The sequence below is a fragment of the Aethalodelphis obliquidens genome, unplaced genomic scaffold (genome assembly GCF_003676395.1).
Source record: "Aethalodelphis obliquidens isolate GAN/ISIS:26980383/991018 unplaced genomic scaffold, ASM367639v1 scaffold41, whole genome shotgun sequence".
Taxonomy (NCBI): domain Eukaryota; kingdom Metazoa; phylum Chordata; class Mammalia; order Artiodactyla; family Delphinidae; genus Aethalodelphis; species Aethalodelphis obliquidens.
In genome coordinates, this window is record NW_020837985.1 from 10,082,436 (window position 1) to 10,110,346 (window position 27,911).

Consider the following 27,911-nt stretch of genomic DNA (forward strand, 5'->3'; position numbering starts at 1 on the left):
TGTATATGTCAATCCCAAACTCCTAATTTATCTCTCCCCCACCACCCCCTGCTATTCCCTTTGGTAACCATAAGTTTGTTTTCTATGTCTGTGAGTCTATTTCTGTTTTGTAAATAAGTTCATTTGTATCATTTTTTCAGAGTCCACCTATAAGCGATATCATATATTTGTCTTTCTCTGTCAGACTTAACTTCATTTAATATGATAATCTCTAGGTCCAACCATGTTGCTGCAAATGACGTTATTTCATTCTTTTTTATGGCTAAGTAGTGCTCGATTGCAAGATCATATGGTAGGTCTACTTTTAGTTGTTTAAGGAACCTCCATACTGTTCTCCATAGTGGCTGTACCAATTTACATTAGGTACCCTAATTTTTATTTCAAGGCCTGTTGCCAGGGGAACCCAACCTGCTACAGGCACCATCCCTCCTGGTGGGGCAGAAGATCCCGGAGTATAGTTGCTGGACATCTGTTCCCTAGAGTCTCTCTCTATCTATACTGGCTGGAAGAGCAAAAGATTTGCCCAAAGCAAATTAGTAGTGCCACCAGGTTTCAGATCCAGCTATGTCTGTCTACAAAGCCATTGTTCTTCTTTTTACATCCTGCTGTGTTTTCCTATTTAATACATAGTTTTATAATCAATCTGTTGGCAAAGTGTCTAAATTTACAGGCAGAGCAAAACCGAGCTGATAGACCTCAACTGTAGCGTGTAGTTGGAAACAGTTGGAACACTGCGTATAAGACGATGCGCTACACGTCTGTGGTTTGTTCATTCATTCTTTGTTTTATTCATCTCACAAGCTTTTGTTAAGCCCTTACACTATGCCAGGCCCTAGGCTATGTACTGAGGATACAGCCAGGATTAAATCTGAGATTCTGATTTCAAAAGTTATGGTCCAACAGAACAGAATGCCATGTAAACAAGTAAGTGCAATAAATCATTTAAAGGCAGATAAAGGATGGTTAAAGCTTCCACTTATAACCTATGAGAATAACTGAGCATGGTTTTTTGAAGTCAGAGGCCCGCAGGGCTACTGTGCACACCAGGGTCAGTAAAATGCTGGCATCATGTCGTATAGAACTGACAATTAAATTGGTAACCCCATCTTTCCCTTGTGCAACTGATCCTGGGGTGAGCCCCAGTACCAGGAGCAGTCCTGTGTCCCATATTACAAAAATCACAGCCAGAGCTTTGTGTGTGGTAGCTTGGGCAGGGGTGGCTTACTGACAGCTTTGGAGCGAAGCAGATTGTATTGGAAACATTTTCATTTTAATTTACAAAGCCAAGTAGGATGAGATTCAGAATCCCTCCACTCAAAGATGGAAAGAGGACTATTGTGTTGGGTGCTTATAAAACACGAAGATGTGACCCACTTTTTTTCTAGCACTGGTTACCATATTTCCCAGTAATCTATAGCTGCCCTCCTACTCAGTGGGAGTCAATCAGAGCTTCCAATGGTAAAAGTTCATGGAAGAAGGGCAGACCCAGTGGTTTTAAAATTCAGCACAGTGGAGAAGGATTCCAGATAGAAAAAGAGGATGGAGAGGGAGACAGTTAATAATTAACCAACAAATGAGTACTGCTGTTTTCCATTAAAAATAGAAATGATAATATGCTATTAAAAGGCTTAGAGTGGGAGAACAGAGTAATGTGGCAAGAAAACTGACAAGAGGGGTTATAATCAAAGCTATAATATTAAACAAATGGGAAATTCTGGGAGAACAAGTATAGGCTTTACATTCTGCTACATCCCTAGCATCCAGCCCAGGGAGTAGGAGCACAGAGTATCTAGCACAGAGTACGAGGTTAATACATGTTTGTTAAATAAATTAATTAATGATTGACTTGTTGAATGAATCACAGACACTTGACTCATCATCTTATATGTAGTGTTTTAATTGTTTCCAACCACATGTTTAACCTTTGGAAAATCATCCCTCCGGTGATATTTATCATCTTGGTTTTTCTCTACCTGAAAACTTAGATGTTTTGCCAACAGATCGACTATAAAATTAGGTGTTCAATAGGAAAACACAGCAGGATGCAAAAGGAAGCATGGTGGCTTTAAAGGAAGACATATCTGCGTTTCAAAATTGGCGGCAGTTCCAATTTTGGGCAAATCATCTTCTCTCCCAATTTTGGGCAAATCATCTTCTCTCCCAACGCTATGGACTGCTTCATCCCATTGAGGTTAGGACTAACTGAGATCACGTACAGATTTTCTCTTCATTCCAAAGAACTTCAGTGGGGTAAGGGAGGGCTGATTTTTAAGTGTTTATGGACACATGAAATGACGTGGTTTAAACTTTGGCCATAACCCAGAGGTTGTTCAGATCTTGGCTCTATTTAGCTTGAGGGTTAGATTTAGATCCGTCCTTGCCATGCAGACCCTTGATGGGTTATTAGGTCAGGGGAGTGGCCCATATGGAGGCAACGGAACTAATCACAGCTGCCTTTGGTGACCTGTGACTATTCTATCAACTGTATGCAACCCTGCAAAGCCCAGGGCCCACAGTAGCTCTTGAGCTAATTTAATCATCACTTTTAATCATAAAAGTATGATTACTTTTATTCCAATTTTACAGATGAGAAAACTGAGGTGCAGATAAATTCTTAAAGTTGCTCAAGACCAGACCTCTGGTGTGCGGAGCAGCCTGAATGTCAGGGCAGGGGTGCCTGCCTGCAAGGACATTCCTGATGTGTCATAGCCTTTCTTCTCTGCCTGAGCACTGGCTAGGGGGCAGGAGGCCGACCGCAGCCCTTTACAATCCCAGTTCCCTACAGAGGAGAGTTCACCACGACAGTTACGGATCAAGACATCAGGCTTAGCTGCAAGATGAGCATTTGAGGTGCATGGCATTCACGGGAAAACATGAGAGGACTGTCATAAAAACAACTGTCACGTTATAAGGATCATATCCTGTGATTATTATTATTGTTGTTGTTTCTGCTATGACCTTTACTTGCACCCTTTAGCCCTGTTCTAAGCACTTTCTGTGCATATCTAATCCTTATAACCAGTCATGATGTAACTTCTGTTATAATTTTCATATCACATAGGAAGGCACTGAGGTCAAAAAGGAGACGGCTTCCCAAGCTGGTGAGGGTCTTATTTAACCTGGACCACACTGTCAAATGAGGAGGAGAGACTTCTAGCAGTTGAGTAGTTTTTCCAACCCTCACAACCAGAAGGCAAAGAAGTGGGAATCATCTCAGATTCCTCTGCTCTGAGGCTGTATCTCCCCACCAGGCGCACTCCAGCTGCCACCCCACCGTCCTGGAGAGGGAAGCATGGACGCTGCTTCCACAGCCCCTCAGGGCATCATCTACCCACCGGGTCACCTGCTCTCCTGGGGGTTTGGGAAGGGGTAGGCAAATGCTCCAATGCTGTAGTTCACGGAAGTGGATGCCGGTTTCCAGGGGCCTGCAAACACCATCGGGTATTGGCTGGTGGGATATAGGCAAGAGGAAGTGAGTAGTGTCCTCCAAGCCCTGCTCCGGTGCGTTCCTCCCATCAGCCCTGAAAGGAGGTACTGAGAAGTCTGCACCCACAGGTGGAGGATGTGAAGCTTAAGGCAGTCCCATTGCCTCTGCCTGGTCGTCACGCTGGTGACCCTGGGAGAAGCAGCTTCCTCCTGGGGCATCCTTCCCCACTGGCCTCACCATCAACCCCACTACCTTCCAAGGAGTTGCCCGGTCCTAGCGACAGGGCTGTTTTCAACAGTTCTTGAAGTGTATGTGCCTCAGAAGTCCCCCTCAGTCAACATGGATGTGGCATCTTCCTGATCCTAGAGCCCACATTCTTGCCTTTACAGCATTTTGCAGGAAAGGAAACATAGCTCACCCTTTTCCCAGCTACTGCCCATATCCCTTCTGGCTGCCACATCCTACTCCCTGCCAAGGAAGGAGGAGGAGTCTGGGCACAGTCCAGCCTGTGGGCTCTGTTTCTTAGCTGGCAGGGTACTTGTGGTAAAGAGTCAAAGCCTCCATCCACCTTCCCTTCCGTTCAACCTTCTCCACGCGCACAGGTGGCTGGAGAAGTGAGTTCAGGGTTGATCGTGTGCAGCTGAACAATGTGCTTCCGCCCTGGGCTCCATCTCCCTCCAATGTGCATCTTCCATGCAACCAGAGGTTGATAGACTCAAGCTTTAGATTTCACTGGGTACAGGGGTCCTGTCGGCCTCAGGCGGCTCATCTGTGCTGTGGATTCGTGACAGGGGCTCGACTTCTGAGTCAAGTGGTCCTTTGCCTTTCATTCTGCTATTATGTCTTGTGTCTACAGATTTCTTGGGGTCCAGGGGAGGGAGGGGGATCATTGGCAGGGCAGAATTCAGGCACTGATGGCTGTGTGTCCTTAATACTTAACAGCTATTTCATTCTTAACAACCATGATGAGAGCACATGAGTAGAGGGGGGAAAGCAGGCATGCACCACGTGCAAAGATGGGCATGCCAAAATGCTCACGTCCATCAACAGAGACTGGGCCTTGTGCCACCCTGGGTACGCTCATGAGCTTCTAGCCTGGATGGACTTGTCCTCGTTAGAGCCAAGACTGCATGGGTCTTACTGCCATGCTTGGCACAAGTTCATTGCCGAATTTAAAAGGTGAGGATTGTTAGTGTGGTCTAAGACTACATGCTTAACAGACTGTGCCAAGATGGTTGATCATAGATGTGACCTGGATGGACCCTGCCTTTTGGGGAGCCCCAAACTACTGTAGGAGGTGAGAGCCGGGACTGCATCTGTGAAGGCAGAGAAGGGGGCCCCTGAGAAGACACAGAGCTAGTCACACCAGGCTGGAGCCTTAGGAAACAGGGATGGTTTGGGATGAACTGCTTCACGGGCCAAGTCTTCGCCTCTCTGGGCTTTCATTTCCTCTCCTAACTTAGGAATAGCCCTTCTCTCTCCATGAGTCTCTCACAAGCACTAAGTGATATTAATTGCTGTCTTTTATTGAACACCTACGATGGGTAAGAGATGGGATGGAGAGATGGGATCTATCAATCCGTAAGACATCATCTCTGACCTTGAGACTCAGTTGAGTGGCAGAGACAGACACCCAAACTTGTATTAATCGTATGTTAATGATGTAAATGGAGAGACACACGGGGAGCTGCAGGAGCCCAGAGCAGGAGTGCCGTCCTACCGGGATCTCATTTCACCTTCCCAAATAACCCAGTGGTGGAGGTGGGTATCGCCAGGCTTATTATACAGGGGAGGCACAGAGGGAAGTCATCACCCCAAGTCACATCGCCAGGAGTGGCCTAATCAGAAATTGGACCCGCGGGCTTCCCTGGTGGCGCAGTGGTTGAGAGTCCGCCTGCCGATGCAGGGGACGCGGGTTCGTGCCCCGGTCCGGGAAGCTCTCACATGCTGCGGAGCGGCTGGCTGTGAGCCATGGCCGCTGAGCCTGCACGTCTGGAGCCTGTGCTCCGCAACGGGAGAAGCCACAGCAGTGAGAGGCCCGCGTACCGCAAAAAATAAATAAATAAATAATTTTAAAAAAAAGAATTGCGCCATCATCACCCCAATATAATTTTGGAACATTTTCATCACCCAGAGAAGAAACATCACGTCCATTATCGGTTGCTTCATTCCTCCCTCCACCTAAGTGACTTTCTGTCTCTGTAGATTTTCCTTCTCTGGACATTTCATATCAATGGAATCATGCAATATGTGGTCTTCTGTGTTTGGCTTCTTTCACTGAGCATCGTGTCTTTGAGGTTTATCTATGTTGGAGCATGTCTCAGTACTTTGTTCTTTTTGATTGTCAAATTGAATTCCCAGGGCTTATTGCGTTTAGTTATAGAGTGTGTGTGTGTGTGTGTGTGTGTGTGTGTGTGTGTGTGTGTGTGTGTCTGTGTAGAGATAATAGGAGTTGGGGACATGTGGGGTGGGTGGGAGTGGCTTGCTGTATCTTAAGCTATTTTAGTGTCTGTCCATGTCTAAGACGCAGGTGACCCGTATGCCGGGGCTCTGAGTTGGGCCGGGGCAGGGAAGGTAGCTACCTACCTGAGGCAAGGGCTGGCCAGAACAACCTGTTTTCCCTCCTTCCCAAGACTTTGGCATATTTCCTCTGTAAACAATAGAGATTCTCAATTGCTAAATTGTAGGACCTCCTCCCCCAGAGGTGAATTTGTTCTGTGCTTGACTCGCCTGATTTCATAAGCTCAGTCTTCTTGTTCTCATCAAGACTTAGGGCCATAATGGCCTCATTTTGCTCTGTCCTGTGTTGAAAGATCTGGGGCTTGAGCTGATTGACAAAACGCCACCTTGTGAAACACCTGCCAAAACCTTCCTGCCCCATGGGTGGCCTCATGGGAGGTATAAGTGGTACCCAGGGCAGGCTCCACTCCGTCCTCAGCCAGAGGACCCAGGCACTGCCCAGAGGGATGCTGGCAAGTTGGAGCTTATTCCAAAGAGGCCAGCCTAATAGGTCTGGAGACTACCATGTTCAAGCAACATGTTCATCCCTGTGTTCAAATCCTGAAGGGCCACCATATGGGAGAAAGGATCTGGGTTCATCTGTTAGGGTCCAGAGAGCCAGACAGAGAACCGTGTGTGTGAGTTGCAGTGTGTGGATGACAGGAGGGTGACCATGGCAAGGGAAGAGTCATGTGGGCAAGGGGCTTGATGTCTGGCCAGAGCATCATTCCCAATAGGTGATCTGGGTCCCAGTTAGGGATTTAGATAGAATCCTCATCACGTCAACTGGGAACTCAGCTTGGGCTGTGGGAGGAGGAAGCTGCGGTCTGTGCCACGGACCCACTTCTGCTGCTGAGGCTGAGGGCGAGGAGGTGCCAGGATTCTGCCTGCCTTTGGCCAGGACTGTTGAGTCGCTGGGCACGGCTGACCCTACTGGGAAGAGCCTCTGGCTACTGTCGAGCAAGTTGAGGGTAGTAGGGGTTAATTTCTTTTTTGTCACTGTAAGCATTTTCCCTTTTCCTTGAGGTTAAATGGCTGGGGTTAAGGAAGAGAAAGAAGTAAATCCATGAGTCATCCCCACTGAGGTCTGAAGCTCTATTTGTTCCCAGTAAGTCCTCCTTAATATTCCCAGGGTTATGGAGGCAGTTTAATGGCTCCTGTATTTCAGAGGGACAGCGAAAGTGCCCGGCAATCATCTTTATAAGATCCTTTATGAACAGCAACAATGTCCACATTACGATTTTACATTCTGCTTTAATAAGGATCGAATCGCCATGGGCCATTTTGAATGAGCTGGTTTTGTCTTCCAACTGCGGTAGGGTCTTCTGCCAACAGGCCTGCTTTACTTCCTGACTCCTCACCAGATTAAATTAATTTTCTCCACAGTTCCTCTCTTAACCCTCTTTGGGTAGCAACCCAGACGGACAGATCAAATTTTATAGAATTTCTGGCTCACAAGGGGTCTGAGAACCTCCTCAACCAAGTGTAGGCATCCCAGAGCCAGCAGGACAGGTCAGCGGATGGTCTAATCTCTGCTGGACACTGTCAAGGCTGGGCTTCCCTATTACAGCACCAGGCAGCTCTTGTGCCCAATAGTTTCACAGAAATGCCTCCATGTACTGAGTAGAGCGCACCGGGCGAAGGGGTCTTAGAGGCAAAGAGATCTGGGTTCAGTCTGAGTGCGGTGGTTAATTTTATGTTACTTGACTGGGCTGAGGGATGCCCAGAGAACTGGTAAAACATTATTCTGGGTGTGGTTATGAGGATGTTTCTGGAAGAGATTAACTCTTGAATTGGTAGCAGGGTAAAGCAGATCGCCCTCCCCAGTGTGGGTGGACATCGACCTGTTGGGGGCCTGAATAGAACAAAAACGTGGAGGAAGGGTGAATTTGCTCTCTGTTTGAGCTGGGACAGCCATTTTCTATTGCTCTTGAACCTCAGCACTCCTGGTTCTTGGGCCTTTGGACTTGGACTGGGACTTACGTCATTGGCTTTTAGGCTCCTTTTATCTGCAAACCATACTTGAGGGGTAGATATGATGATTCTTGCTTACTATGTGAATAAGCCAAGGCTCAGAGAGGTTGGGCAACTTGCCCAAGGCCACACAGCTAGGACATGATATATCCAGGACTCGAATCCAGATTTGTCCAATTCCAATTTGTATTCTCTCCATGCATTAGTACGTTCTGTCCCTTAGGTTCCTCTCCAGCAGATGCTGAATTAAAACTTTTACAAACATGTGTATATTTTTAAAAGGTCCAAAATCAATAAATGCAGATTAATTTGACATTATTTTTTAAAAGATTTCTCAGGAACAAAAATCCTGCCATGAAAATTAAAGTCATAGAATAGTTACAGGGACACTCATAAAGCTCTTCAGTATTTGTTCCTGAACTTGAAAGGGAAGAGCTATTGAGAGCTGCTGTAGATGATTGAAAAGGTGATCTGGGGCCTTTCCTGAGATTAGCCCAAAGCAGATAAGGATAAAATATTTAAGGCTGTTAGTGTTGGCTGGGGACACCACCCCTGGGGCACTTTAGCTATAAGGCAGAGGCATTTGACAACCACAGGACCTTAAGGCAGGGGGGTGTTCAATCTGTCTCTAACTCTACGGTGGATTCAGCAAAGAGGTCATCCTCCACTGGTCTATTTTAACATTGCATATGATTCATTTTTATTCCTTCCCAATGTCTAATGTGTTGCAAGCCATGTCACATGTCTAAATAAAAAGCAAGTAGAGATGAGAAAGGTATTAAATGGTGCCCAAAGGTTTGCAGTCCTTAAACTGTTCCCTAATAGAACTCTTACATTATGTGGGTATGTGTTTTTAGATACAGTCTGGGCACGGCAGGTGATAGACATGAGAGATAAGGGCTAGATCGTGGGTGGCCATGAACCCTGTGTTAAGATAACTGGATTTTATGGATAATGGATACCCTTTAAACTGGGGAGGGACATTGTCAGATTCACGTAGTACCTAGTTTTGTAGAACAGAAATGACGTGAGTTCCTGGGTTTGAATCCATGTGTTGGCCACACAATGGGTGCCTGGTAAGTACTTGTTCAAGGATTCCTGACTTTTCTTATCATCTTTTTTTTTTTTATTGGAGTATAGTTGATTTACAATGTTGTGTTAGTTTCAGGTGTACAGCAAAGTGAATCAGTTATCTCTCTCTCTCTCTCTCTCTCTCTCTCTCTATCTATCTATCTATATATATGTATATATACATCCAATCATTTTTAGATTCTTTTTCCATATAGGCCATTACAGAGTATTTGAGTAGAGTTCTCTGTACTATACAGTAGGTCCTTATTAGTTACCTCTTTCATATATAGTAGTGTGTATATGTCAATCCCGATCTCCCAATTTATCCCCTCTCCCCCACTGCCTTATCCCCTGGTAATTATGTTTGTTTTCTACATCTGGGACTCTACTTCTGTTCTTATCACCTTATCTGAACATCTTTAGGCAAGAAATGCAACATTTGGGGGCCTTGATTTTCTCGTTTATCAAAATGAGAACAAGGACATCTATCTCTGTTTATTTAAAAAAAATGAGAATTTGATGAGATCACTTACATCAAAGCCAGGCACATGGTAGGCAATAATTGCTTATCATCAATAACTGGACTAACTTTGTAATGAATGTTCCCAAGAATTTACAGCAGAAAAGAAAAAAAGAAAGGAAGGCAGCATGAAGAAGTCCCAGGTCCTTCCACGCACAAAAGGACGCACCCCCCACACACACACATCCCTAACCCCTAATCCCTCCCCCACGTTTCCCATCACTTTCTGCAGCTGGTCACCCTCCAGGAGAGACTGGCTTTCTTGCCGGGAACAGTTCCCATGTATTTTCAGCTGTGACGGAAACACTGAGAGGTAACTGAGTTTACGAAGCTGTGCGAGTGTCCAGCTGCGGTGCTGCCTCGCAGCAGACACTGAGCCAGCGCCTCCTTCCTGCCTGTGCCATTGACCTGGAACCCTCAGCTCTACACAGGGTGCAGCACAGAGTAGGTGCCCTGGGCAAGTCTGAGCTAAGGAGACAGGAAGAGAAGAAAAGAAGGGAGAAAGCGAGGGAAGAAGGGGAGAGAGGTTGGTGTATGCGTACTTTTGCTTTCTGTCCAGGCATATCGGTGCCACCAGGCGTGGGTTGAAGGACAGCACGGTGCACGGGGGAGGCGTCAGAGCGCTCGTTGTCTGAAGCAGCCTCGCACCTTTAATTTACGATAAACACCATGTGGTACCCCCAAATGTTGGCTTGGGGTGGTTCCATGGGGCCTGCTGTGCCAGAATGTTGATCCTGCAGCTGTTGCTAAATTACCAGGGGATCCTGGCCACCTCCTCACCACTTGCCAGACTCTATTAATAGATGCAAGAATTCAGTGATCTTCTAACACATGGTAAGAAGCAATGACAGCTCTTCCCTTTGCACAGCACTCTGGAGTTACACAACTCTCTCTGCAGACCACCACTCCCGCCTCCTGGACGTCTCAGCATGAATAAAAGGGATCGCACTGTCTCTCAGGTCTCTGCCTCGCCCCTCCTACTGCACCATCTGGCCTGTCAACTGATAAAGCTGCTGGTGCCTGGAATTGGGGAGTCATCCCGGAGGCCCAAATCAGTTGGTTTCAGGCTGACCTGGATTCAAATCTCAGCTCTGCCCCTTGTCATCTGTGTGACCTTGAGCAGATGACTTAACCTTTCTGAGCCTCAAGTTTTCCCACCTGCAAAATGGGAAAGAGTGGACCTTTCTCATTCAGAGCTGTTGCAAGGACGGTAAAGGGTCATGCTTGCAAAAGATCAAGCCTCGTACATATGAGATGGTCAGACTTCTCCCTCGTCCTCTCTTCCGTGGGCATGTCCCAGGAATGTATAAATCATCACAGCGTGGCTCTTTTTCTTTGTGTTTCTCTCAGGGTCTTAGTGCACAGTAGGGCAGCAGGTCTCAAACCTCAGTGTCCATCAGTGTGACCTGGGGCACGTTAAAAACCCAGGTTCTCAGTCCTGCTTGTGACGATTCTAACGCCGTAAGGCTGCAGAGCCCAGGAGTCTGCATTTCTAAAGAGGGGCCTCGGGTGACGTACGGCTCTCCCCTCGGGAAAGCCCCATTTTCAGTAAAGACCTGGGGTTTCATTGGAGCTCACCTGGCCAGCTGTGGGTCTGTGGTGCAGAGGCAAAAGAAAGAAGGGGGATTGTTTTCAAAGGTTGAGGAGGACAAAGTGGGAAGGACCCTTCACGGCTGTCTTTCTCTAGATGGGAAAGGTTTACAAAGCTTCTGTCTCTTTTTGCCCATAAAATAGCTATTGTGCTTAAATGGGCAATGTTTAGTAAAAGAGGAATGCCACCTTGGCTCTGAGTGACTGTAATCACGGCACTCTTAATTAAAGGCTGCTGGCAGGAATGCCCTCCTGGCATTGGAAAACTCCCTCTGGGGTGGCTGTCCAAGTGCTAGCAGATGGTTGCTGGAACTCTGGGGGGAGGGCTCCCTGGGGGTTCCTGGAGAACTTGGTTCTCGAAGATTCTTTATATCTCCTGATCAGCGTCAGAGAGCTGTAGGGGGGAGGCCAAGGGGTTCTCAGCATGCAGATGTCCTCCAGGAGCCGCTGGAGGCCTTCAAGGACTTGTGTTGCCGAGAGGATAAATTGCCCTCCTTCCTCGCCCTCTCTTCTGTTTGCACCCGAAGACAGTTTCCAGGAGGGGAATAAAGTGGCCCAGGGGCTGAAGCAGAGGTTAGAGCTGCAAACACCAGTCCCCAAGCTCAGAGCTCATTGCGGTTCCTGCCCTTGTTTCAGCGATTTTGTTTTTTTCATGAGCCTTAAGGAAGTGACCGCAAAGTCCTACAAACAATTTCATTTGCTGCCTGTTTCAAATTTGTTTCACAGAAAGCTTCCGGAGAGAGGTAAAAAGAAGTTTTAAAGTAAGAAAATAAACAAGGCTCACTGAAGCCTTAAAAAAAGAATCTAGTAAAATATGTAACATATACATACATACAGAGAAATGTATTTACCTGTAGATGAAATGGAACTTCACTGGTTTTCTTCAAATCCATGTGTAATCTGAAACAGTTCAACTCAAGGGGGAAAAATGAAGTTCAGGGAATATTCAGGAAGGGAATTGGCTCCTTCTCCTGAACTAGATTGGGAGGAAATATAAAAGTTAATCTGAGAATGAATTCTATGAAAACAATCTAGTTCAAGTAACAATTCTTTTGTTCATGTCAGCAGAGTTCTGACTCCTCAGTTAAATAGTGAATGGAGATTCCTTGATGTGAGTTCAGGGAGTAAAACAGAGGCATTTGCCTATCTAATCCCTCAAAGTGTCCCATCCATGGATATAAAGTGGATTGCAGTACACACACTTGGCTAAATACATTGTGTGTCATGTATCTTATTCTACGTTTGACTCTGTTAAAGAACTTAACTTACTTTGGTTTAGAGTACTTTTAAATTTTTCTTGCTATCACATTTTTGTAATCAATATATTATTGAGAAAATACATGCAAAGTGCCAGATTAAAAAAAAAAAAAGTTTTGGAGTGGGAGAGCTGGGGTTCTAGTCCAAGGCTGCCCATGCCTTTCCTAAGGCTCTGCTGCAGGCACAGCTCACTCTGGTCATCCCGTCTCCCCGCCGGTAACGTGGCACTACCCACTGCTAGAGTTTAGGTAGAAATGAATCATCCTTCTTCTCGTCCAGCAAAACGACTCCGGCCATAACAGGTAATTACTTAGAAATAGAAAATAAGACAGGAGAATATGTGTGTGTAGTTCCTTTGCGTCTGAGCCTCAGTTGCTGTGTAAAGTGGCGTCTTACATACATTTCTGATTCTATCTGCTGGACAGTTCGCTCCCTGGATAGCAGGGCGTGAGGCCCACTTTCAAGATTTCTACCCCTACCTTGAACACCTCCCTAAGTGGTAAGACATACAAAACCTTCTGAAAAACTGAGTTATTTATTTCAGAAATGGAGATATAATGGACATATAACATGGTATTAGTTTTAGGTGTACGACACCATGATTTGATATGCGTATATATTATGAAATGAATACCACAGTCAGCCTAGTTGACCTCCATCATGCATAGTTACAAAGTTTTCCTCGTAGTGAGAGCTTTTAAGATCTACTCTCTTAGCAACCTGCAAACACGCCATACGACATCATCAACCGGAGTCACCATGCTGCACGTTTCATCCCCAGGACTTGCTTATTTATTTATAACCGGAAATTGGTGTCTTTTGACCGCCTTCACCCATTCATTACACAAGCTTTTTATTTTCATTTATTGTATAATTGTATCCTAAGGCTCAAGGTGTATTTTATATATATACATATATATATATAATCTATATATATAATGCATAAGTGTATATACCTGTATATGCCCATACACACACACTTACAGGCACATTTCTATAAATACATAGAAACACATGGGTATATCTCTTATATAAATGTGTACATATATACCTATACACACATGCACCTATACCTACATATACACATGCATGTATACATGCATAAAACATACACACATACACATATGCACATGCATACACATACACATGCACACACATTATATGCACATATGAAAAGAATGTGACGGGGAGTCCTAGGTGTGCCTCAGACGCCCTGAGGAGTCAGCTGGGTTCCTGGGCTTTCTCTCTGAATTCTAGGCCGTCACCTAGTGAACCTTTGAGGTGTCCCTGCCACCGCTGGCCTCCTGGCTTCTGTTCGGCCCCCAGACACCCCACCTCACCTGCAGGTGTTCCCCTCAGGCCCACAGGGGTTGGAGGGAGACCAGCACGGTCCCCGTCTCAGTCACTCCTGACCTCGGAGAGACCCCACAGCAGAGTTGCTTGGGCGCTGGGAGGTTAGCAGGCGGCGCTTCCTTTTCTCCCCAGCCTGACGGGGGCAGAGTAAGTTGAGTTGATATGCACCGCTCGCTCCCCGCCAGGCCCAGGGCTGAGTCCCGCGCATCGGAGCTCTTCTGAAAGCCCTCCCTGCAATGCGCCGTGGCCTCCTGCTGCATCTTCTCCCCCCGTCCCCCAAGCACACAAAATCACAGGTCTCCACGCAGGCCTGGAGGTGTCTGGATCCTAACTTAGCATCCGTCGTTGGTTCTTTTCCTAAGAGGTCTCTTGGCCTCCACATCTGTAGTGCAGGGACATGGTACCTCGCAGAGATATGGGGAGGCTGGAGACCAAGGATGCGAGGGGCCAGGCAGAGCGTGGCGACACATAAAGGGGGGACGGCCCTGTCACCCGAGTGAGTTACCCGTGAAGAAGCAGAAGGGGGTGATGTACCCCATATCACCTTGCTGAGTAAGTGGGACACAGGGAGTCAAGTGTGCCTGCCTGACTTGGAGGCCCCTGGTCTCTCCTCGGCGTGGCGCCTCGGTGCAGTGGCAGGGCTGGGAGATCCCGCTGGCTCCGGTGGCTCCAGGCCCCGTGTTCTCTCTGCGACTCAGAGTTGAAACCAGAAGTCACAAGCGCAAAGCCTGGAGGGCCCAGGAAGCCGATGGGAACTGGGGCCCAAGAGACCGTGAGTGAGGAACGGGCACGAAGCCCAGCCCTGGGGAGTGGAGGAAACCTGGCCAGCTGCAGACACACAACCCACCTAAAGGGGCAGCTGCCCCTCAGCTCCCCCGCCATGGCTGCGAGTTGCCAGGTCTGCCAATGCCTTAGGGGAAGCCACGCACTGGGGGTTTTAGGAAAATCCCCCAGGGGTCAGCAGCTAATTCACATAACATGTGTGCACATGCATTTTATACTGCCTCAAAATAACACGTAACGGGATCTGTCGGCAAGTTACCACTTGGCCTACGGTACCAATCATTTTACAATTTAATGCAGGCGTTTCGGTTAAAATTCTTTTTCTGATGCAGATGACTCTAACAAACGTATCTCAGCTACCCTAGGCCTCTTGTGACCGGCCTCAAGCTTCCAGTCAGGCATACCAAGGCCAAAGCAGCCTGAGTTATTACTGAGAAAGATTGGAGTGGGAAACTGGGCTCTGGCGGGCTCTGTGTGCGCCCCCGAGAGAAGCTGCACTTCATCTCTGCAGAGTGAGCTCTTAGGTGGAGCTGGTTAGGAGCTCAGCTTCCTCCTCTGTAACCTGGAGACTGCCAGGCTTGTAAGATCAAAGGGACCTCTGTGGGGTTGGTGTCTGCAAAGTCCCCAGGTTGTTCCTGGGACAGCGGGGACTCGATAAATGGTGGTCACGGGATCAGCTGCATAATCTGTGGGACCCCGTGCAAAATGAAAACGTGAGGTCAGCTTTTTCAAAAATTATTCAGTTTCAGTATAGCGACAGTAGAGCATGAAACCAAGCCAGGGCTCTACTAAGTGCTGGGTCGTATGTAGCTGTACTGGTCTTAGACCCACGCAACCCGCCTGGCAGTCAGCAGACCTAACATTTGTTGAGTCTTGACTGTGTGCTGGGCACCATTCTAAGTGCTTGCCATGTTTATAGGTAATCCTCAAGGTGGATTAGCTCTATTCCCATTTAACAGGTAAGGAAAATGAGGCAAAGAGAGGTTAAGTCACCTGTTCATAACCACATAGCTGGAGAGGGGCAGAGCTGGATTTGCCTGAGGCCATCTGGTCCTGGAGCCCTGGTATTCTCATCACAGTTCTTCTGGACTTGAACTGGGTGCTCAGTCTGACTAGGATGGAGTGTCCAGAAACTCCCTGGTCCAGGCACAGAGGCCAGGACCAGGAACCTTACTCCCTATAACCCAGCAGGGCCGGGCACAGGTGGCAGCACAGGTCTTCCCAGACATGCTGCCAGCCGGGTGCTGCACGGAGAGGTCTCAGACCCGGAGAGGAAGGGACGAGGGTTCACAGGAGGACACTCAGAGTGGAGGCCTCCGCAGGACTGAAAGCGCTGGGCGTTATTCTCTGATCCAAACTGTGGATCCTCACGGATCAACCGCAGGGTCATTACTCACGTTACAGCTTTGGGCTGACTCAGCACTTTCCAGGCCCGTGCAGATAACAGATCTTCCCCCTCCGATGTCTAAATTTAGCGTTTCCAGGGAATGGGGGTGGGGCAGTTCAGGACACTTGAGGCTGCGCAAATTCTCCTGCTTGCCTCTGACTCACGACTGTGCTTTTCCTGTGGCTTCTCCTCCTGGCATGGAGCAATGGGTGGTGAGCAGTGCCTGTGTGGTCCCATCTTCTTCAAGTCATCTCAAGAATTTCGGATTTTACACTGAAAGAGAAAGGATGATGTGTCAATAATATTTGTGAAAATGTGAAAAACGAAGAAAAGATGTATCCCCAGGTGAATGTTTCTCTCAGAGTCATGATTCTATTTTTGGTCCATGAAATAAAACTGATGGTGATAGAATGATGACAGTAATAGGAAGAGCTAGCATATATTGAGCCCTTACAATGTCCCAGGCACTGTACTAAATGCTTTACTCAAATTAATCTCACTCACACATACCTGCTTGAGGTAGGTGTGACTCTGCTGTCCAAACCACTTATGATCTATTTTCCAGGCACACTAAATTACAGCTCAGGAAATTTACATGCAATTAATCTCCTTAATTGAACGTTTATCGTTGGATAATATAACCATAGCATAGATGAATGGTAATTCATCCCCTGTTCTAAAGGCATGTGGGGATGTGGAAGGGATGTGGGAAGAGGGGCCAGGGCTGGGATGCTGACCAGCTAGCAGGGACCACCCCTCCCCCACCCCCACCCCCCACCCCCGGCCTTGCCACTGCCCCCTTGCCCAGCTCCATCCACACTGTCCTTCTTAAATGCTCTGTGCTCTTCAGGGTCTTTGCAAATGCTGCTCCCTTTGCCCACTGTTCTCTTCCCTTTGGGGAGGTAACACACACTCATCCTTCAGACCCTCAGCTTGGACTCTCATGGACCCTGGGTCCTTGTCTCTCTGTGTAGCTTTCCTTCAGCATCCTTGCCAGAGCTACAGCTGGACATTTACTTGGGGTCTTATCTGGTGATACTTCTCATGCATTAGACTCTTCACGCCATGAGGACAGAGACTGTTCCTGTCTTATTCATCGCTGTTTATTATTGCATCCTTCCCAACTAACACATAACATGGATTCAGCAAAGGCTTGTCGAAGGAACGAGTAACAGGATGCTTCGTTCTGGTCGTAGGTGGATTCGGGGGTCAGCTGCACGGATGTGGATGGCAGATTCATTCTGAGCTGGACTTTTGTTCGTACCTGGGGAGGGGGCTTGAGTGTAGTGGCCTGGAAGGGGAGAGGAGCTGAATTTGGGGTGTCAGACTTCCCTGACTGTTCCCGGGCAGGTGAGAGGTGTGAGGCTAATGATCGTCACTGACCCCGAATTCTCTTCTGCCTGAATCGGGAGCACTGAGTCCTCCAGGTCTGCACCAGAGGTTGGCAAACATTCTCTGTAAAGTAAATACTGCAGCCTTTGTGGGCGGCAGGCTCTCTATTGCAACTGCTTACCGTTGCCATCACAGCACAAAAGCAGCCATGAACAGTGCGGGAATGAATGGGCGTGACTGTGTTCCACTCAGATTTTACTTATGGTCATTGAAATGTGAATTTCACACCATTTCATGTATCACACATATTTTCCTTCTTTTGATGTTCTTTTCTCCAGCCATTTAAAAATGTAAAAACCATTCTTAGCTCATAGGCTGTACAAAAAACAGACCGCCTGTTGGATTTGGTTCCTGGGCTGTGTTTTACTGACCCCTGGTCTATATTATTCCAGATCTCATGGTGTCTTCTCTGCTGTTTCCTAGAAGGTGTTTCCAACTGGCTGGGCTCAAGTGCCCACTCTGTCCTTTACTCCTGGGTGGCCTCGGGAGGGTCACTTCGTCTCTCGGGGCCCAGGCTCCACGCTGGTTGGGTGATGCTGGTGCTGTCTGCCATGCCCCTCCAGGCAGTGGGGTCTCCCCAGGAAGCTCCATTTGGTTTTGAGGAAGACTCTGAGGGTCAGAGTAGGACCCAGGTCATAGGGAGCTATCCACAGCTTGGGAAGCAGATACCAGGTCCCTGGGCTGTGGGTACCACCTGGGGTCTGGCTGTCTTCTCATTCACCTGGAGACCCTCATATTCACTCTTAGAATTGGGTCTCCACCACACACTCATTCATTTTTCCCCTCTAGCAAAACTAAGCAAGATTACGGGGGATCCATCCTTCCTTAAGCAAGATTACGGGGATTCATACTTCCCTTCACACACTTTGTTTTCATGAAATAGGCTTTGACAGCCTTCAAGGCTTTAAGAGATAAAAGTCTCCACAAGATAAGGGACTGGGTTACCTCATGTGGTGTGTGGGGGAAAAGCACAGATCACAGCTGACTTAAAACACAGGAAAAAAACCAACCAACCTGTTTTTTCTCTTATAACCTTGGTCTCATAAATGACCCCAGTATATATTCAACCTGGAAACCTGGGTTTACCCTGGACTCCATCTTCTCTCCCACACAATTAATCATGGACTTCTGTGCACTTTTTCCTAGGACCAACCACCCTGGACATCTGTGGCCTTTCTTGCACTATCTCCCTCACTTCTTCCATTCCTCTGACCCTCCTTCACCTGGCCTGCCTCTGACCTCCTAAAATAATCTCCCTGACCTTAGACTCCCTGGATTTGGGTTTTATTTTTTTCCATAAAATGCAAATCCAATCATATCACTTAATTTATAGAAGTTCTTTAATGGCTTAGGGTGATGAAAAAGTTCGTGGTGTTGATCACACAACAATGTGAATGTGCTTAGTGTCACTGAACTGTACACTTAAAAATGGTTATAGTGGTAAATTTTAGATTATGTCTATGTTACTACAACACAGAATTCTTTCATGACTCCTCACTGATCTCTGAATACCTTGGTCAGGTTTGCAGGGACCTCAGAGAACCCCACGTCCCCTGCCATGCAAATTTCATTCTCTACCCACCAATCTTAACCTTCACCATCTTGTCATCCCCACTTGCACCTTCTTGTCTCCGTTTCATCTGCCCGAAGCATATTTTATTTTTCCTACTTCCTGAAGCAAACTCGACCTTTAAGATCTAGGTCAAAAAGGAACACAGCCATCTCTTCCATCAACCTTTCCCTTTGACTTTACTTCTTTCACACAGGTAGAACTAAATGATTCATTGTTTAATGATAATATCAAATACTAGAGGAGAGGGAAAAAACAGACTAGTCATAAGCTGCATGTCAGATAGAAAGAACCACAGTAAAATAAACAGCCGTGTGTCCACCACTCATAGGCGATGCCATCACCTCTGCAACCTTCTGTATGTCCCTCCCCAGATTTCTTCTCTCACTCCCCTTTCAGACTGGACTCCACCTGGGAATTTTGTATTTATCTTTCTATTTATTTTCTTCATAATTTTATCATGCTCATTTGTTTCCCTGAATAATGTATTATCTAGTTGTACCTGATTTTGAACTTTATATAGATGGACTCATACTGCATATTCACTGTGACTTGCTTTTTCCCCGCAAAATGACATTTGAGAGATTGATCTATTCTTTTGTCCTTTTCTGTAATCTGTTCATTTTCACTGCTATATACTTTTCCTTTAGCTGAATACAGCACACTTTTAAAAAAATCCATTACTGCTGGTGATGGGCATTTCTGTTACTTCTGGTTTTTGCTATTAAAAATTGTGTTGATGTGGCCAACTCTGTACAGGTTCCTTGGAGCAATTGCAAGATACCTCAGGGCATCTACCCCAAAGCAAAATTGCTAGGGCTGACTTGTGCATATCTTCAACTCTTTTCCATGATGCCAAATTGCTATCTGCAGTGGTTTCATCAGATTACGCTCCCATCCCGCATTGGTTGGGAAGAATGATTGCCCCACTACCCTGCATCATTGGATTGTCAGACTTTAATTTTTGCTAATTTGGCATATGTGAAAGGATATCTCATTGTGGTTTAATTTCATGTTTCCCTGATGACTAGAGAGGTTGGGTGTCTTTCTGTATGTTGATGGTTCATTCCTTTTCCCTTTTCTATTGAATCTGTTTTTCCCATTATTCTACTGAGTTGTCGGTTCTTACTGATTTGTAGTTTATTGCATATTCTGAAATGTAATTCATTGTCAATTTTCTGTGTGCAAACAAATCTTCCTAATTCTGTCTTACCTTTATACTCTTTATAGTTTCTTCTGATAAATTGAAGCTCTTAATTTTAATGTAGACAATTTTGTCAGTTTGTTGTCCTTTATTGTATGTGGCTGCTGTGCCTTGTTTAATAAATCTTTTCCCAGCTGGAGGCCATAAAGCCCTTCTTCTATGTCATCTTCTAAAGCTTCTACAGTTTTACCTTTAACCTTAAAGTCTCCAAGTTTCCTGGAGTTGATTTTTGTGTATAATGTGACAAAGGGGTCCTAGTTAAATAGTTTTTCTATATGATCTCATATCATTCATTGAATATCTACCTACCTTTTCCCTACTGAGGAACTATAAGGTTTTCAGAGATGGAAGTTCTGTCCCTGTGCTCTCCATTCACAGCCAGCGTCCATCCCTGTATCTACACCGCACTGTCTTCATTCCTTGAGCTTGGAATGAATTGGTGACATAACTCACCTTACCAGATGTCTTACAGCAAGTCTAGACATCTGGTAAGGTGAGTTATGTCACCAACTCTTCTTCTGGAGAGTCTTGGCTATTTCTGTTTCTTTGCTTTTTCATTTACATTTTGTAATCAGCTTGTCAAGTTCCACCAAAAAAAAAAAAAAAAAAAAAAAACTGTCATGATTTGAATCCTATGATTCTTAATCATTGTTCTCCTAGCATTTTATATGATGCACAGAAATCCACGTACACTTACTTATTCACAGAATGCATATCTTATGCTTAAAGCTTTTCACAGTGCCTGATACATAGCAAATTTCTTGAATGAATGAACGAACGAATGAATGATTAAAGTCCTCCATTTAGCTGAAGTTCACTTTTATATAAAGCTCTAAATTTATAGCACAGTTGAACTGTTCATCTTTAGAAAGGATCTTTCACTCCACAAAAGATGGGAGAGCGAAGGAGTACCTGTCATTATTTGTGCCAGGTACAGTGCCAAGGAGAAAGGGACAAAGCCATTTTGGAGTCGTGTAAAAAGTCAGGAACCCTCAGTACTTTGAAAATAGGATATGAGGGACTTCTCTGGTGGCGTAGTGGTTAAGAATCCACCTGCCAGTGCAGGGAACACGGGTTCGAGCCCTGGTCCGGGAAGATCCCACATGCCGCAGAGCAACTAAGCCCGTGTGCCACAACTACTGAGCCTGTGCTCTAGAGCCCGTGAGCCACAACTACTGAAGCCCACGTGCCACAACTACTGAAGCCCGCACGCCTAGAGCCCGTGCTCTACAGCAAGAGAAGCCACCACAATGAGAAACCCGCGCACCACAACGAAGAGTAGCCCCAGCTCACCACAACTAGAGAAAAGCCCGCGTGCAGCAACGAAGACCCAACGCAGCCAAAAATAAATAAATAAATATATTTTAAAAAACGGAAAATAGGATATGATTTTCAAAAAAAATAGGATCTGTAACCATCTTCTCGGGGCCACATTGCTTGTGGAAGGCAAGAAACCTCTTCCCCAGGCTTCCTTGTGTGTGGGCTTCATGAGTAACTCCCATGACTGACCTGCCTGACATCTTGTGTTTGAGACCAAGACATTACCAAGGTGGAAGTTTCGTTAAACAAGGCTCACAATAGAACAAACAATTTGGCCTTTTTTTTTTTACACACACAAATTAAAGAAGCATTCCCTTTCAGGAAGCTGGCGCTTTTCTTTGCCTGTTAATCTTAGGAGGAAACACGTATGCAAACAATAGAAAGAAAGCGGGTGGGGGGCAGCATTTATTTATTCTTAATTTACTCATAGAATAATTTGAAACGCAGACTTATCCCTGTACTTCTGCTCAATGTACCGAAGACAAAAGGAATGTCCCAAGCTTAACCTCTTGAGCTTGAAACCTGGATTCAAATTGAGACCCTGAAGTTCCCTGCTTGTCTGACAGTACATGGACACTTGACCTCTGGGAGAGGCAGAGTCCTCATCTGCAAGGGGAATGGAAATAACCAGGCTCATCTCTCTCAGGGCCATGTTTCTGGGGTGGGAAGACCTGCTGGGGACCATTTCATTACCAGGAACTTGCCCTGGAAATCCTAGATAGCTCATTTATTCGCTCAGCAAGCATTCGCTGAGCAGCAACGATGTGCTGGGCTCTAAAAAGGCATAGACTATCACTGGGCAGGAGGCGTTCCCTTCAGGAATCCCTGAAGGGACCAATGGTGAATGTTGTCTGTCGGCAGCAGGGCGCTGAGACCTTGAGTTCTGAGGGAGGTTGGGCCACGTTTCACAGCTCCCCACCACAGCCAAACTCTGGTACTACTCAGGTCAACTTCTTCAGAGAGATTTGAGGGGCATCTCCTCAGCGTTCCAGTGGACATTTCTTCCTGGGGAAATTTATCAGTAGAATTCCAGTGGGATGCGCTATAGCCCCCAACACTGTGGCTGGCCTTGGCTGCAGAAGACAGTTATCACTCGTCCACTATCCATCATCCACTCTAGATTCCCTTCACCTCCAACCAGCACCTGTCAGTCTCAATGGTTTATCTGCTGGGGTGACCCAGACCCACATCTCTGAAGGATCTGATGCTCCAGTCACTGGGCTCTTCTCAGATGGAGTTCTTGCATGTGTCTATTTACAGTTAAAATGAGAAAAGGAGTATCAAGACTTGCCTAAATGGATCAAACACATCCCCTAACTCCCACCTGTTGTAGCAGCAACACGGCATCCCCCCAAGGTCAGAATCTTAAATTCTGGCTAGGATGGTCCCTGCTTTTCTTGGCTAGCTGGTCCTTTGGCATGGAGAGCCATATCTCATTGCTCAGTGCAACTCCCATTGTGTCCCCTAAAGAAGTATTTTCCTTTGGGAACCGTGACCACAAATTCTGCAGCGTGCAGAGTGGTAGGGACAGGAAATGCACATTTCCAAAGTGGTTTTTGGCTATTACACCAAGAGGTTTTTCATTTACATAAAGCCAGAGAAGGCAGCATAGGTCTGGAAAAGATTCTGTGAAGTCATTAGGGACTGGGATTCTTCTACCAACCTTTGTTTCATCAGTCTTTGAAGATTATACTCAAGTTCAAGGAAGGCTGCTGGAGCTCCATCCATCATATATGTATTCCAGATAGATACAGGTAGCAAATAAGAAGAGTCTACAATGCATCCACCCTCCATCTGTCAGTTTCTTCTTTTAAGAAGTTTTCCAGGAAGTTCAACTTTCAAATATTACTTTTATATCATATTAGCCACCCTTAGCTGCAAGGTAGGCTGGGGAACATAGTATTTATTACATTGTTTCTGGGAATAAACTCAGGTTATAAGAATGAATAGGGTGGATAGTTGGATAAGCAGCTAGTGAATTCTGCCACACCCTTCCTAATCAATCTAGTGCTGCCTCTCATCGCCCTTGACTCTATCATACTAGCCTGTGTTTTATTTTTAATAGAAAATATCACTGTCTGAGATTATAACCTTTTGTTGTTTGATAGACTAGAGGCTACCTAAGGGTGAGACTTTGCCTTTTTTTTCTAACCTTTTTTAAAATCCAAGTCTAGTTAATTTACAATGTTGTGTTAGCTTCAGGTATACAGCAAAGTGATTCAGTTATACATTATCTATCTATCTATCATCTGTCTATCTATCTATCTATCTATCTATTCATTTTCAGGTTCTTTTCCATTATATGTTGTTATAAAACATTGAGTATAGCTCCCTGGGCTATACAGTAGGTCCTTGTTGTTTATTTTATATATAATAGTGTGTATATGTTAATCCCAATCTCCTAATTTATTTCCGCCACTCGTTATCCCCTCTGGTAACCATAAATTTGCTTTCTATGTCTGTGAGTCTGTTTTGTAAATAAGTTTCTTTGTATCATTTTTTTAGATTCCACATATAATCTCTGATTTATCTCTGATATATCTGCATTTCCTATTAAGATATTATAGCATGTTTGCTCTCATATCTAAAGAGGGTCATTAGTAGCAATATACACATGGGCCAGTTCATTCATTTATTCATTCATTTAGTCATCTATTAATTTATTTGTTAAGCTTCCTCTGTGTGTCAGGCTCTACAATAAACACTGGGAGAATTAAACTATGGGTAAGACATGGCCTGCCAAGCAAGACTGATATGTAAATACAGAAATTAAACTGCAATACGAAACAACTCTAGTCAAGTCATGCATAGAAGCTGTAGGGGCCTAGAGGGGAAACTGATTGCCTGCCTGGAGAAGGGTCCTCTTAGGTGGGGCATTGCAGTTGGGTCATTCAAGATCAGTAGGAGTTCACCAGATGAACAGGGCTTTTAACCCAGGCTTCCCCGTCTTCAAACAAGTTAAGGAAGTGCAGGACACGACCGAAGCAAAACAAGCAGCCTGGAGAGGCTCATTTCCTTTCTTCTGCATGAATTTTCCGTGATGCTCATAAGGCTGTGGGCTCTGCAGGTACTGATGCAGAGAGAACAAAGTCTCCCATCAGGGTCTCGGTGGATTGTGTCCGGGAAGGAGGAGGGAGGATGATAGAGATGGGAGAAGGTGCTCAAGCAAAGGGTTGTCTAAAAAGTCATTATGAGCTTTTAAGTAAATTCTCAATTATAATTATTCTAATGGCTTTAATAAGTCTGCAATTTGGAGCTATGATGTTCTAATATGTCAGCCATCGTATGCCTCAGTGAAAGCCTCTCTTTCCTTTTTCCTTTGAAATCAACATTAAGAGGTGAATTCTGCCAATTTCTCACTTCACAAGGGTTGGGACCTCGTATGTTATTTAAGCCCAGCTCAGCCACCAGGGTGCAGTTCACAGTCCATGACGCTTAGCGCATTCTCCCTGGACTACACCAACCTGGGGGCGTACATGACAGCAACAGAGAACGTTCCAAAGGGAATAAATGATTGTGTTACATGTGGCTCTACAGATCTGGATTCAAATCCTGCCTCTGCCTCATAGTAGCTGGGTTGCTTTAGGAGAGCCAGTTCCCTTCTGTGTGCCTCAGTTTCCTCATCTGCAAAATGGAGATGATAACAATGCTCATCTCACAGTGCTGGAGGAATAAACCATCCCACGTGTGTACAAATCCCCACTTGCTATGCAATAGACTTTTCCCAGTTTTGCCAAACTCCATTTTTTGCAGATGAGAAAAAAGGATAAACTAGTTGTCCAATGTCACTTAGCTACAAAATTGCTCACACAGTGAGCCAGAAAGATGTGACCACAAGACCACAGAAAGAGCTCTTTTTGGAGCTGGAAAGAGCTGTATCAAACCCAGGCTCCACCATCTGTCCTCTGTGTGACTCTCTGGCCACAGGGTTCTTTCACGTGCTTTCCCAGGACCTGGCAGCTCTTCCTCTAGATCCTCGTGGCAAACACGGAATTTCTTCCAGATTCTGCTCGAAAGGCGACTTTATGGGAGCAGATTCCCGAGTCTCTGCCTCAGACAGCCCCTGCGTCATTCTCTATCTGTCTCACCCTGCTTTGTGGGTTTTCCTCGTGGCCTTTGCCATCTGACATAGCTTATTGTCTGTCTCCTCCAATTAGAATGTAAGCTCTCTGGGAACAGAGATATATCTTTTACTCACTGCTGTGCTTCCACATCCTGGACCAGCACCTGGCACAGACCAGGTACATAATACTATTTGTTACATAGAGGTTGAACAAACATGTGTTAATTTCTCTAAGCTTCTGACTCTTCCTGGAATAGAAGCCCCTCTCTCCTAGGGTTATGTGGAGACAGCTTATATTAAGTGTCTAGCACGGGACATGGCACGTGGGAGAAAGTCAGCAGTTGTGATTATAATGATCGCTCCCATCTGGCGCCCCGTGGCGGGGGGCAGGACTTCAGAGCTGACCTTGCTGCTAAAAGCCTGTGTCAACAGAGGACGATTTGGGTCAGTGTTTCCCAAATCTGGCTGCGGCTCAGAATCACCTGGGGAGCTTTGAAAAAACACAGCTGTCCAGGCCATGCTGTGGTTGTTCTAACCCAGATCTCTGGATTGGGTTGATGAATCTGTGCATTTGAAGTGTTGGAGTGGCCATTGCATTTCCCTTTCAGGAGTTAGAAAGGATGCAGCTCTGGAGAGAGATGTCGTGATGCCGATGCTTCATGGGAGGTCATTTCCCTATTACACAAGCTTCTTGTACAAGGTAAGGACTCCATAGAAAAGGCACAGTTATAAGTGAGGAAAGGGGAGCAAACTATTAAACAGAGAAAACTTACTGGTAAGGAGCCGGCACCTCCGTCATATGCAGAACCCACTCCAGCGCCATTCACGCCGGACAGGTGCATTTCTGCAGGTGTAACTCACGTAGGTGATGTGATCATTGCATTTCTGCCCTTCAACCTTGACGCTGTTGAGTAGCAGGTAGGCAGTGAATGCTTGCGAGACTGCGTCTGTGAGTGTTTAATCTTTTAATTATGACTTGGAGTTTTTAGAGTGCAATGCTAATAAACCAGTACACGGCCTCTTTCTTGAACTTAATTTCGTGCAAAGAGTGTTTACATAACTGTGAATTCCCAGAGTGCAAAATACTGGGGCCAAGAATTAAACCCATTGGATAAACAAACTGAAATCCTTCCATATTTACAATAAAAATAAGTGTATAAGTGAGGCACCAGGCTGGTATTTTCTTAGTAATTATCTAGGTCTGTGTTGTCCAATCCTGTGGCCATTAGTCCCACGGGGCTATGTAAATTTAGTTAAAAATTCCGTTCCTTGGTTGTGCTAGACAGATTTCAAGTGCATATTAGTCTCAGAGGGCTGGGGCTATGGTATTGAACAACACAGATAGAGAACATGTCCATCATTGCAGAAGCTTCTAGTGAACAGAGCTGAGGTCCATTTTCTAGAGGTAGGTGTTTCAAAGAGATCACAGCTAATGTCTGGAAATGTGCAACCTACAGTCTGTGCCTAATGAGTACTAAATACCAAAAAAAAAGGGGCAGAGTCAAAAAGATGTGTCATTGAGAGCATTGAGTCTCCTAGCAAGTTTTTATAACTTTTTTATTATCTTGGATATTTAAGAAGAAGCTGTAAATTATTGATAGGAAAACACCAACAATACGTTGAGCAGATAAAGAAGGAAAAGTGACTTTGGACAGATTATGAAAGTTTTCTCCCCAAAATGACTTGCTTTGTGCAGGAAGTGGGAAGATGAGACCTTGGATCTCCATCACCTGCCATGTGAGGATGTCCGTACAACTCACAGCCCCTCCTGGAGTGAAGGCAGTGTGGGAAACACACGGTTTGGGGTTAGTATCTGCACTGCTCTTCCCTAAGAGCAACCATATTGAACTTGAGAATGATGGCTTCCTGAACTCACACTTTCTCTCTACTTCTCCCATGAAAGACAAGCTGGGGTCTTCCCAGGAGGACAGTATATCATGACATTTAAACCTTGGAACCTGGCATCAATAAGACCTGGCTGTGTGACATCGGTTGAGTTATCTCATGTCTCTGAGCTTTGGTTTTCTCATAAAGTAGGAATAATAATATGTCTGACGGAGCTGTTTTAAGAGAAAAATGAGACAATGCATGCCAAGCACTGAATACACGTCCCACCTCATAACGCACACATAATAAATTGTTTGCTGTAATGTGTGCACGTGCATTTGTGAGTCAGGCTGTCCTAGGTGCTAGTCCCAGTTTTGCTTTTCATCGATGGCTTGCTTCACTACCTCTAGTAATGTGCTTTGTGTTGATTCCCTCATCCATAAATTATGAATGATGCTACCTCTGTGTAAGTTTGTTAGGAGGCATAAATGAAACAAAATACATCGAGGAGCAGCAATGTGGTTTGACCCATAGTAAGAGCTCCATCAATGCTATTGCTTCTCTTCATCTAAGAGACATCCTTGGGTGCAAAACCTTTCTGGTTCCCAAGCTCTTTCAGTTTCCCTATTAAGGTCAAGACTGAGCTGGATCATGTTCTACTGCAAGTGGATTTC

At 45.7% G+C, this 27,911-nt stretch overlaps 1 long non-coding RNA gene across 1 annotated transcript in view; it reads left to right on the plus strand.

Annotated features, from left to right (window-relative positions):
• Positions 1-27,531, plus strand: part of LOC113633858 (uncharacterized) — a 42,262-nt gene extending 14,731 nt beyond the window's left edge. The window contains exons 2-3 of the long non-coding RNA XR_003438386.1: positions 26,019-26,110; positions 27,107-27,531. This is a non-coding gene — a long non-coding RNA (uncharacterized LOC113633858). The remainder of the gene's footprint in view (positions 1-26,018; positions 26,111-27,106) is intronic.
• The last annotated feature ends 380 nt before the right edge of the window (positions 27,532-27,911 follow it).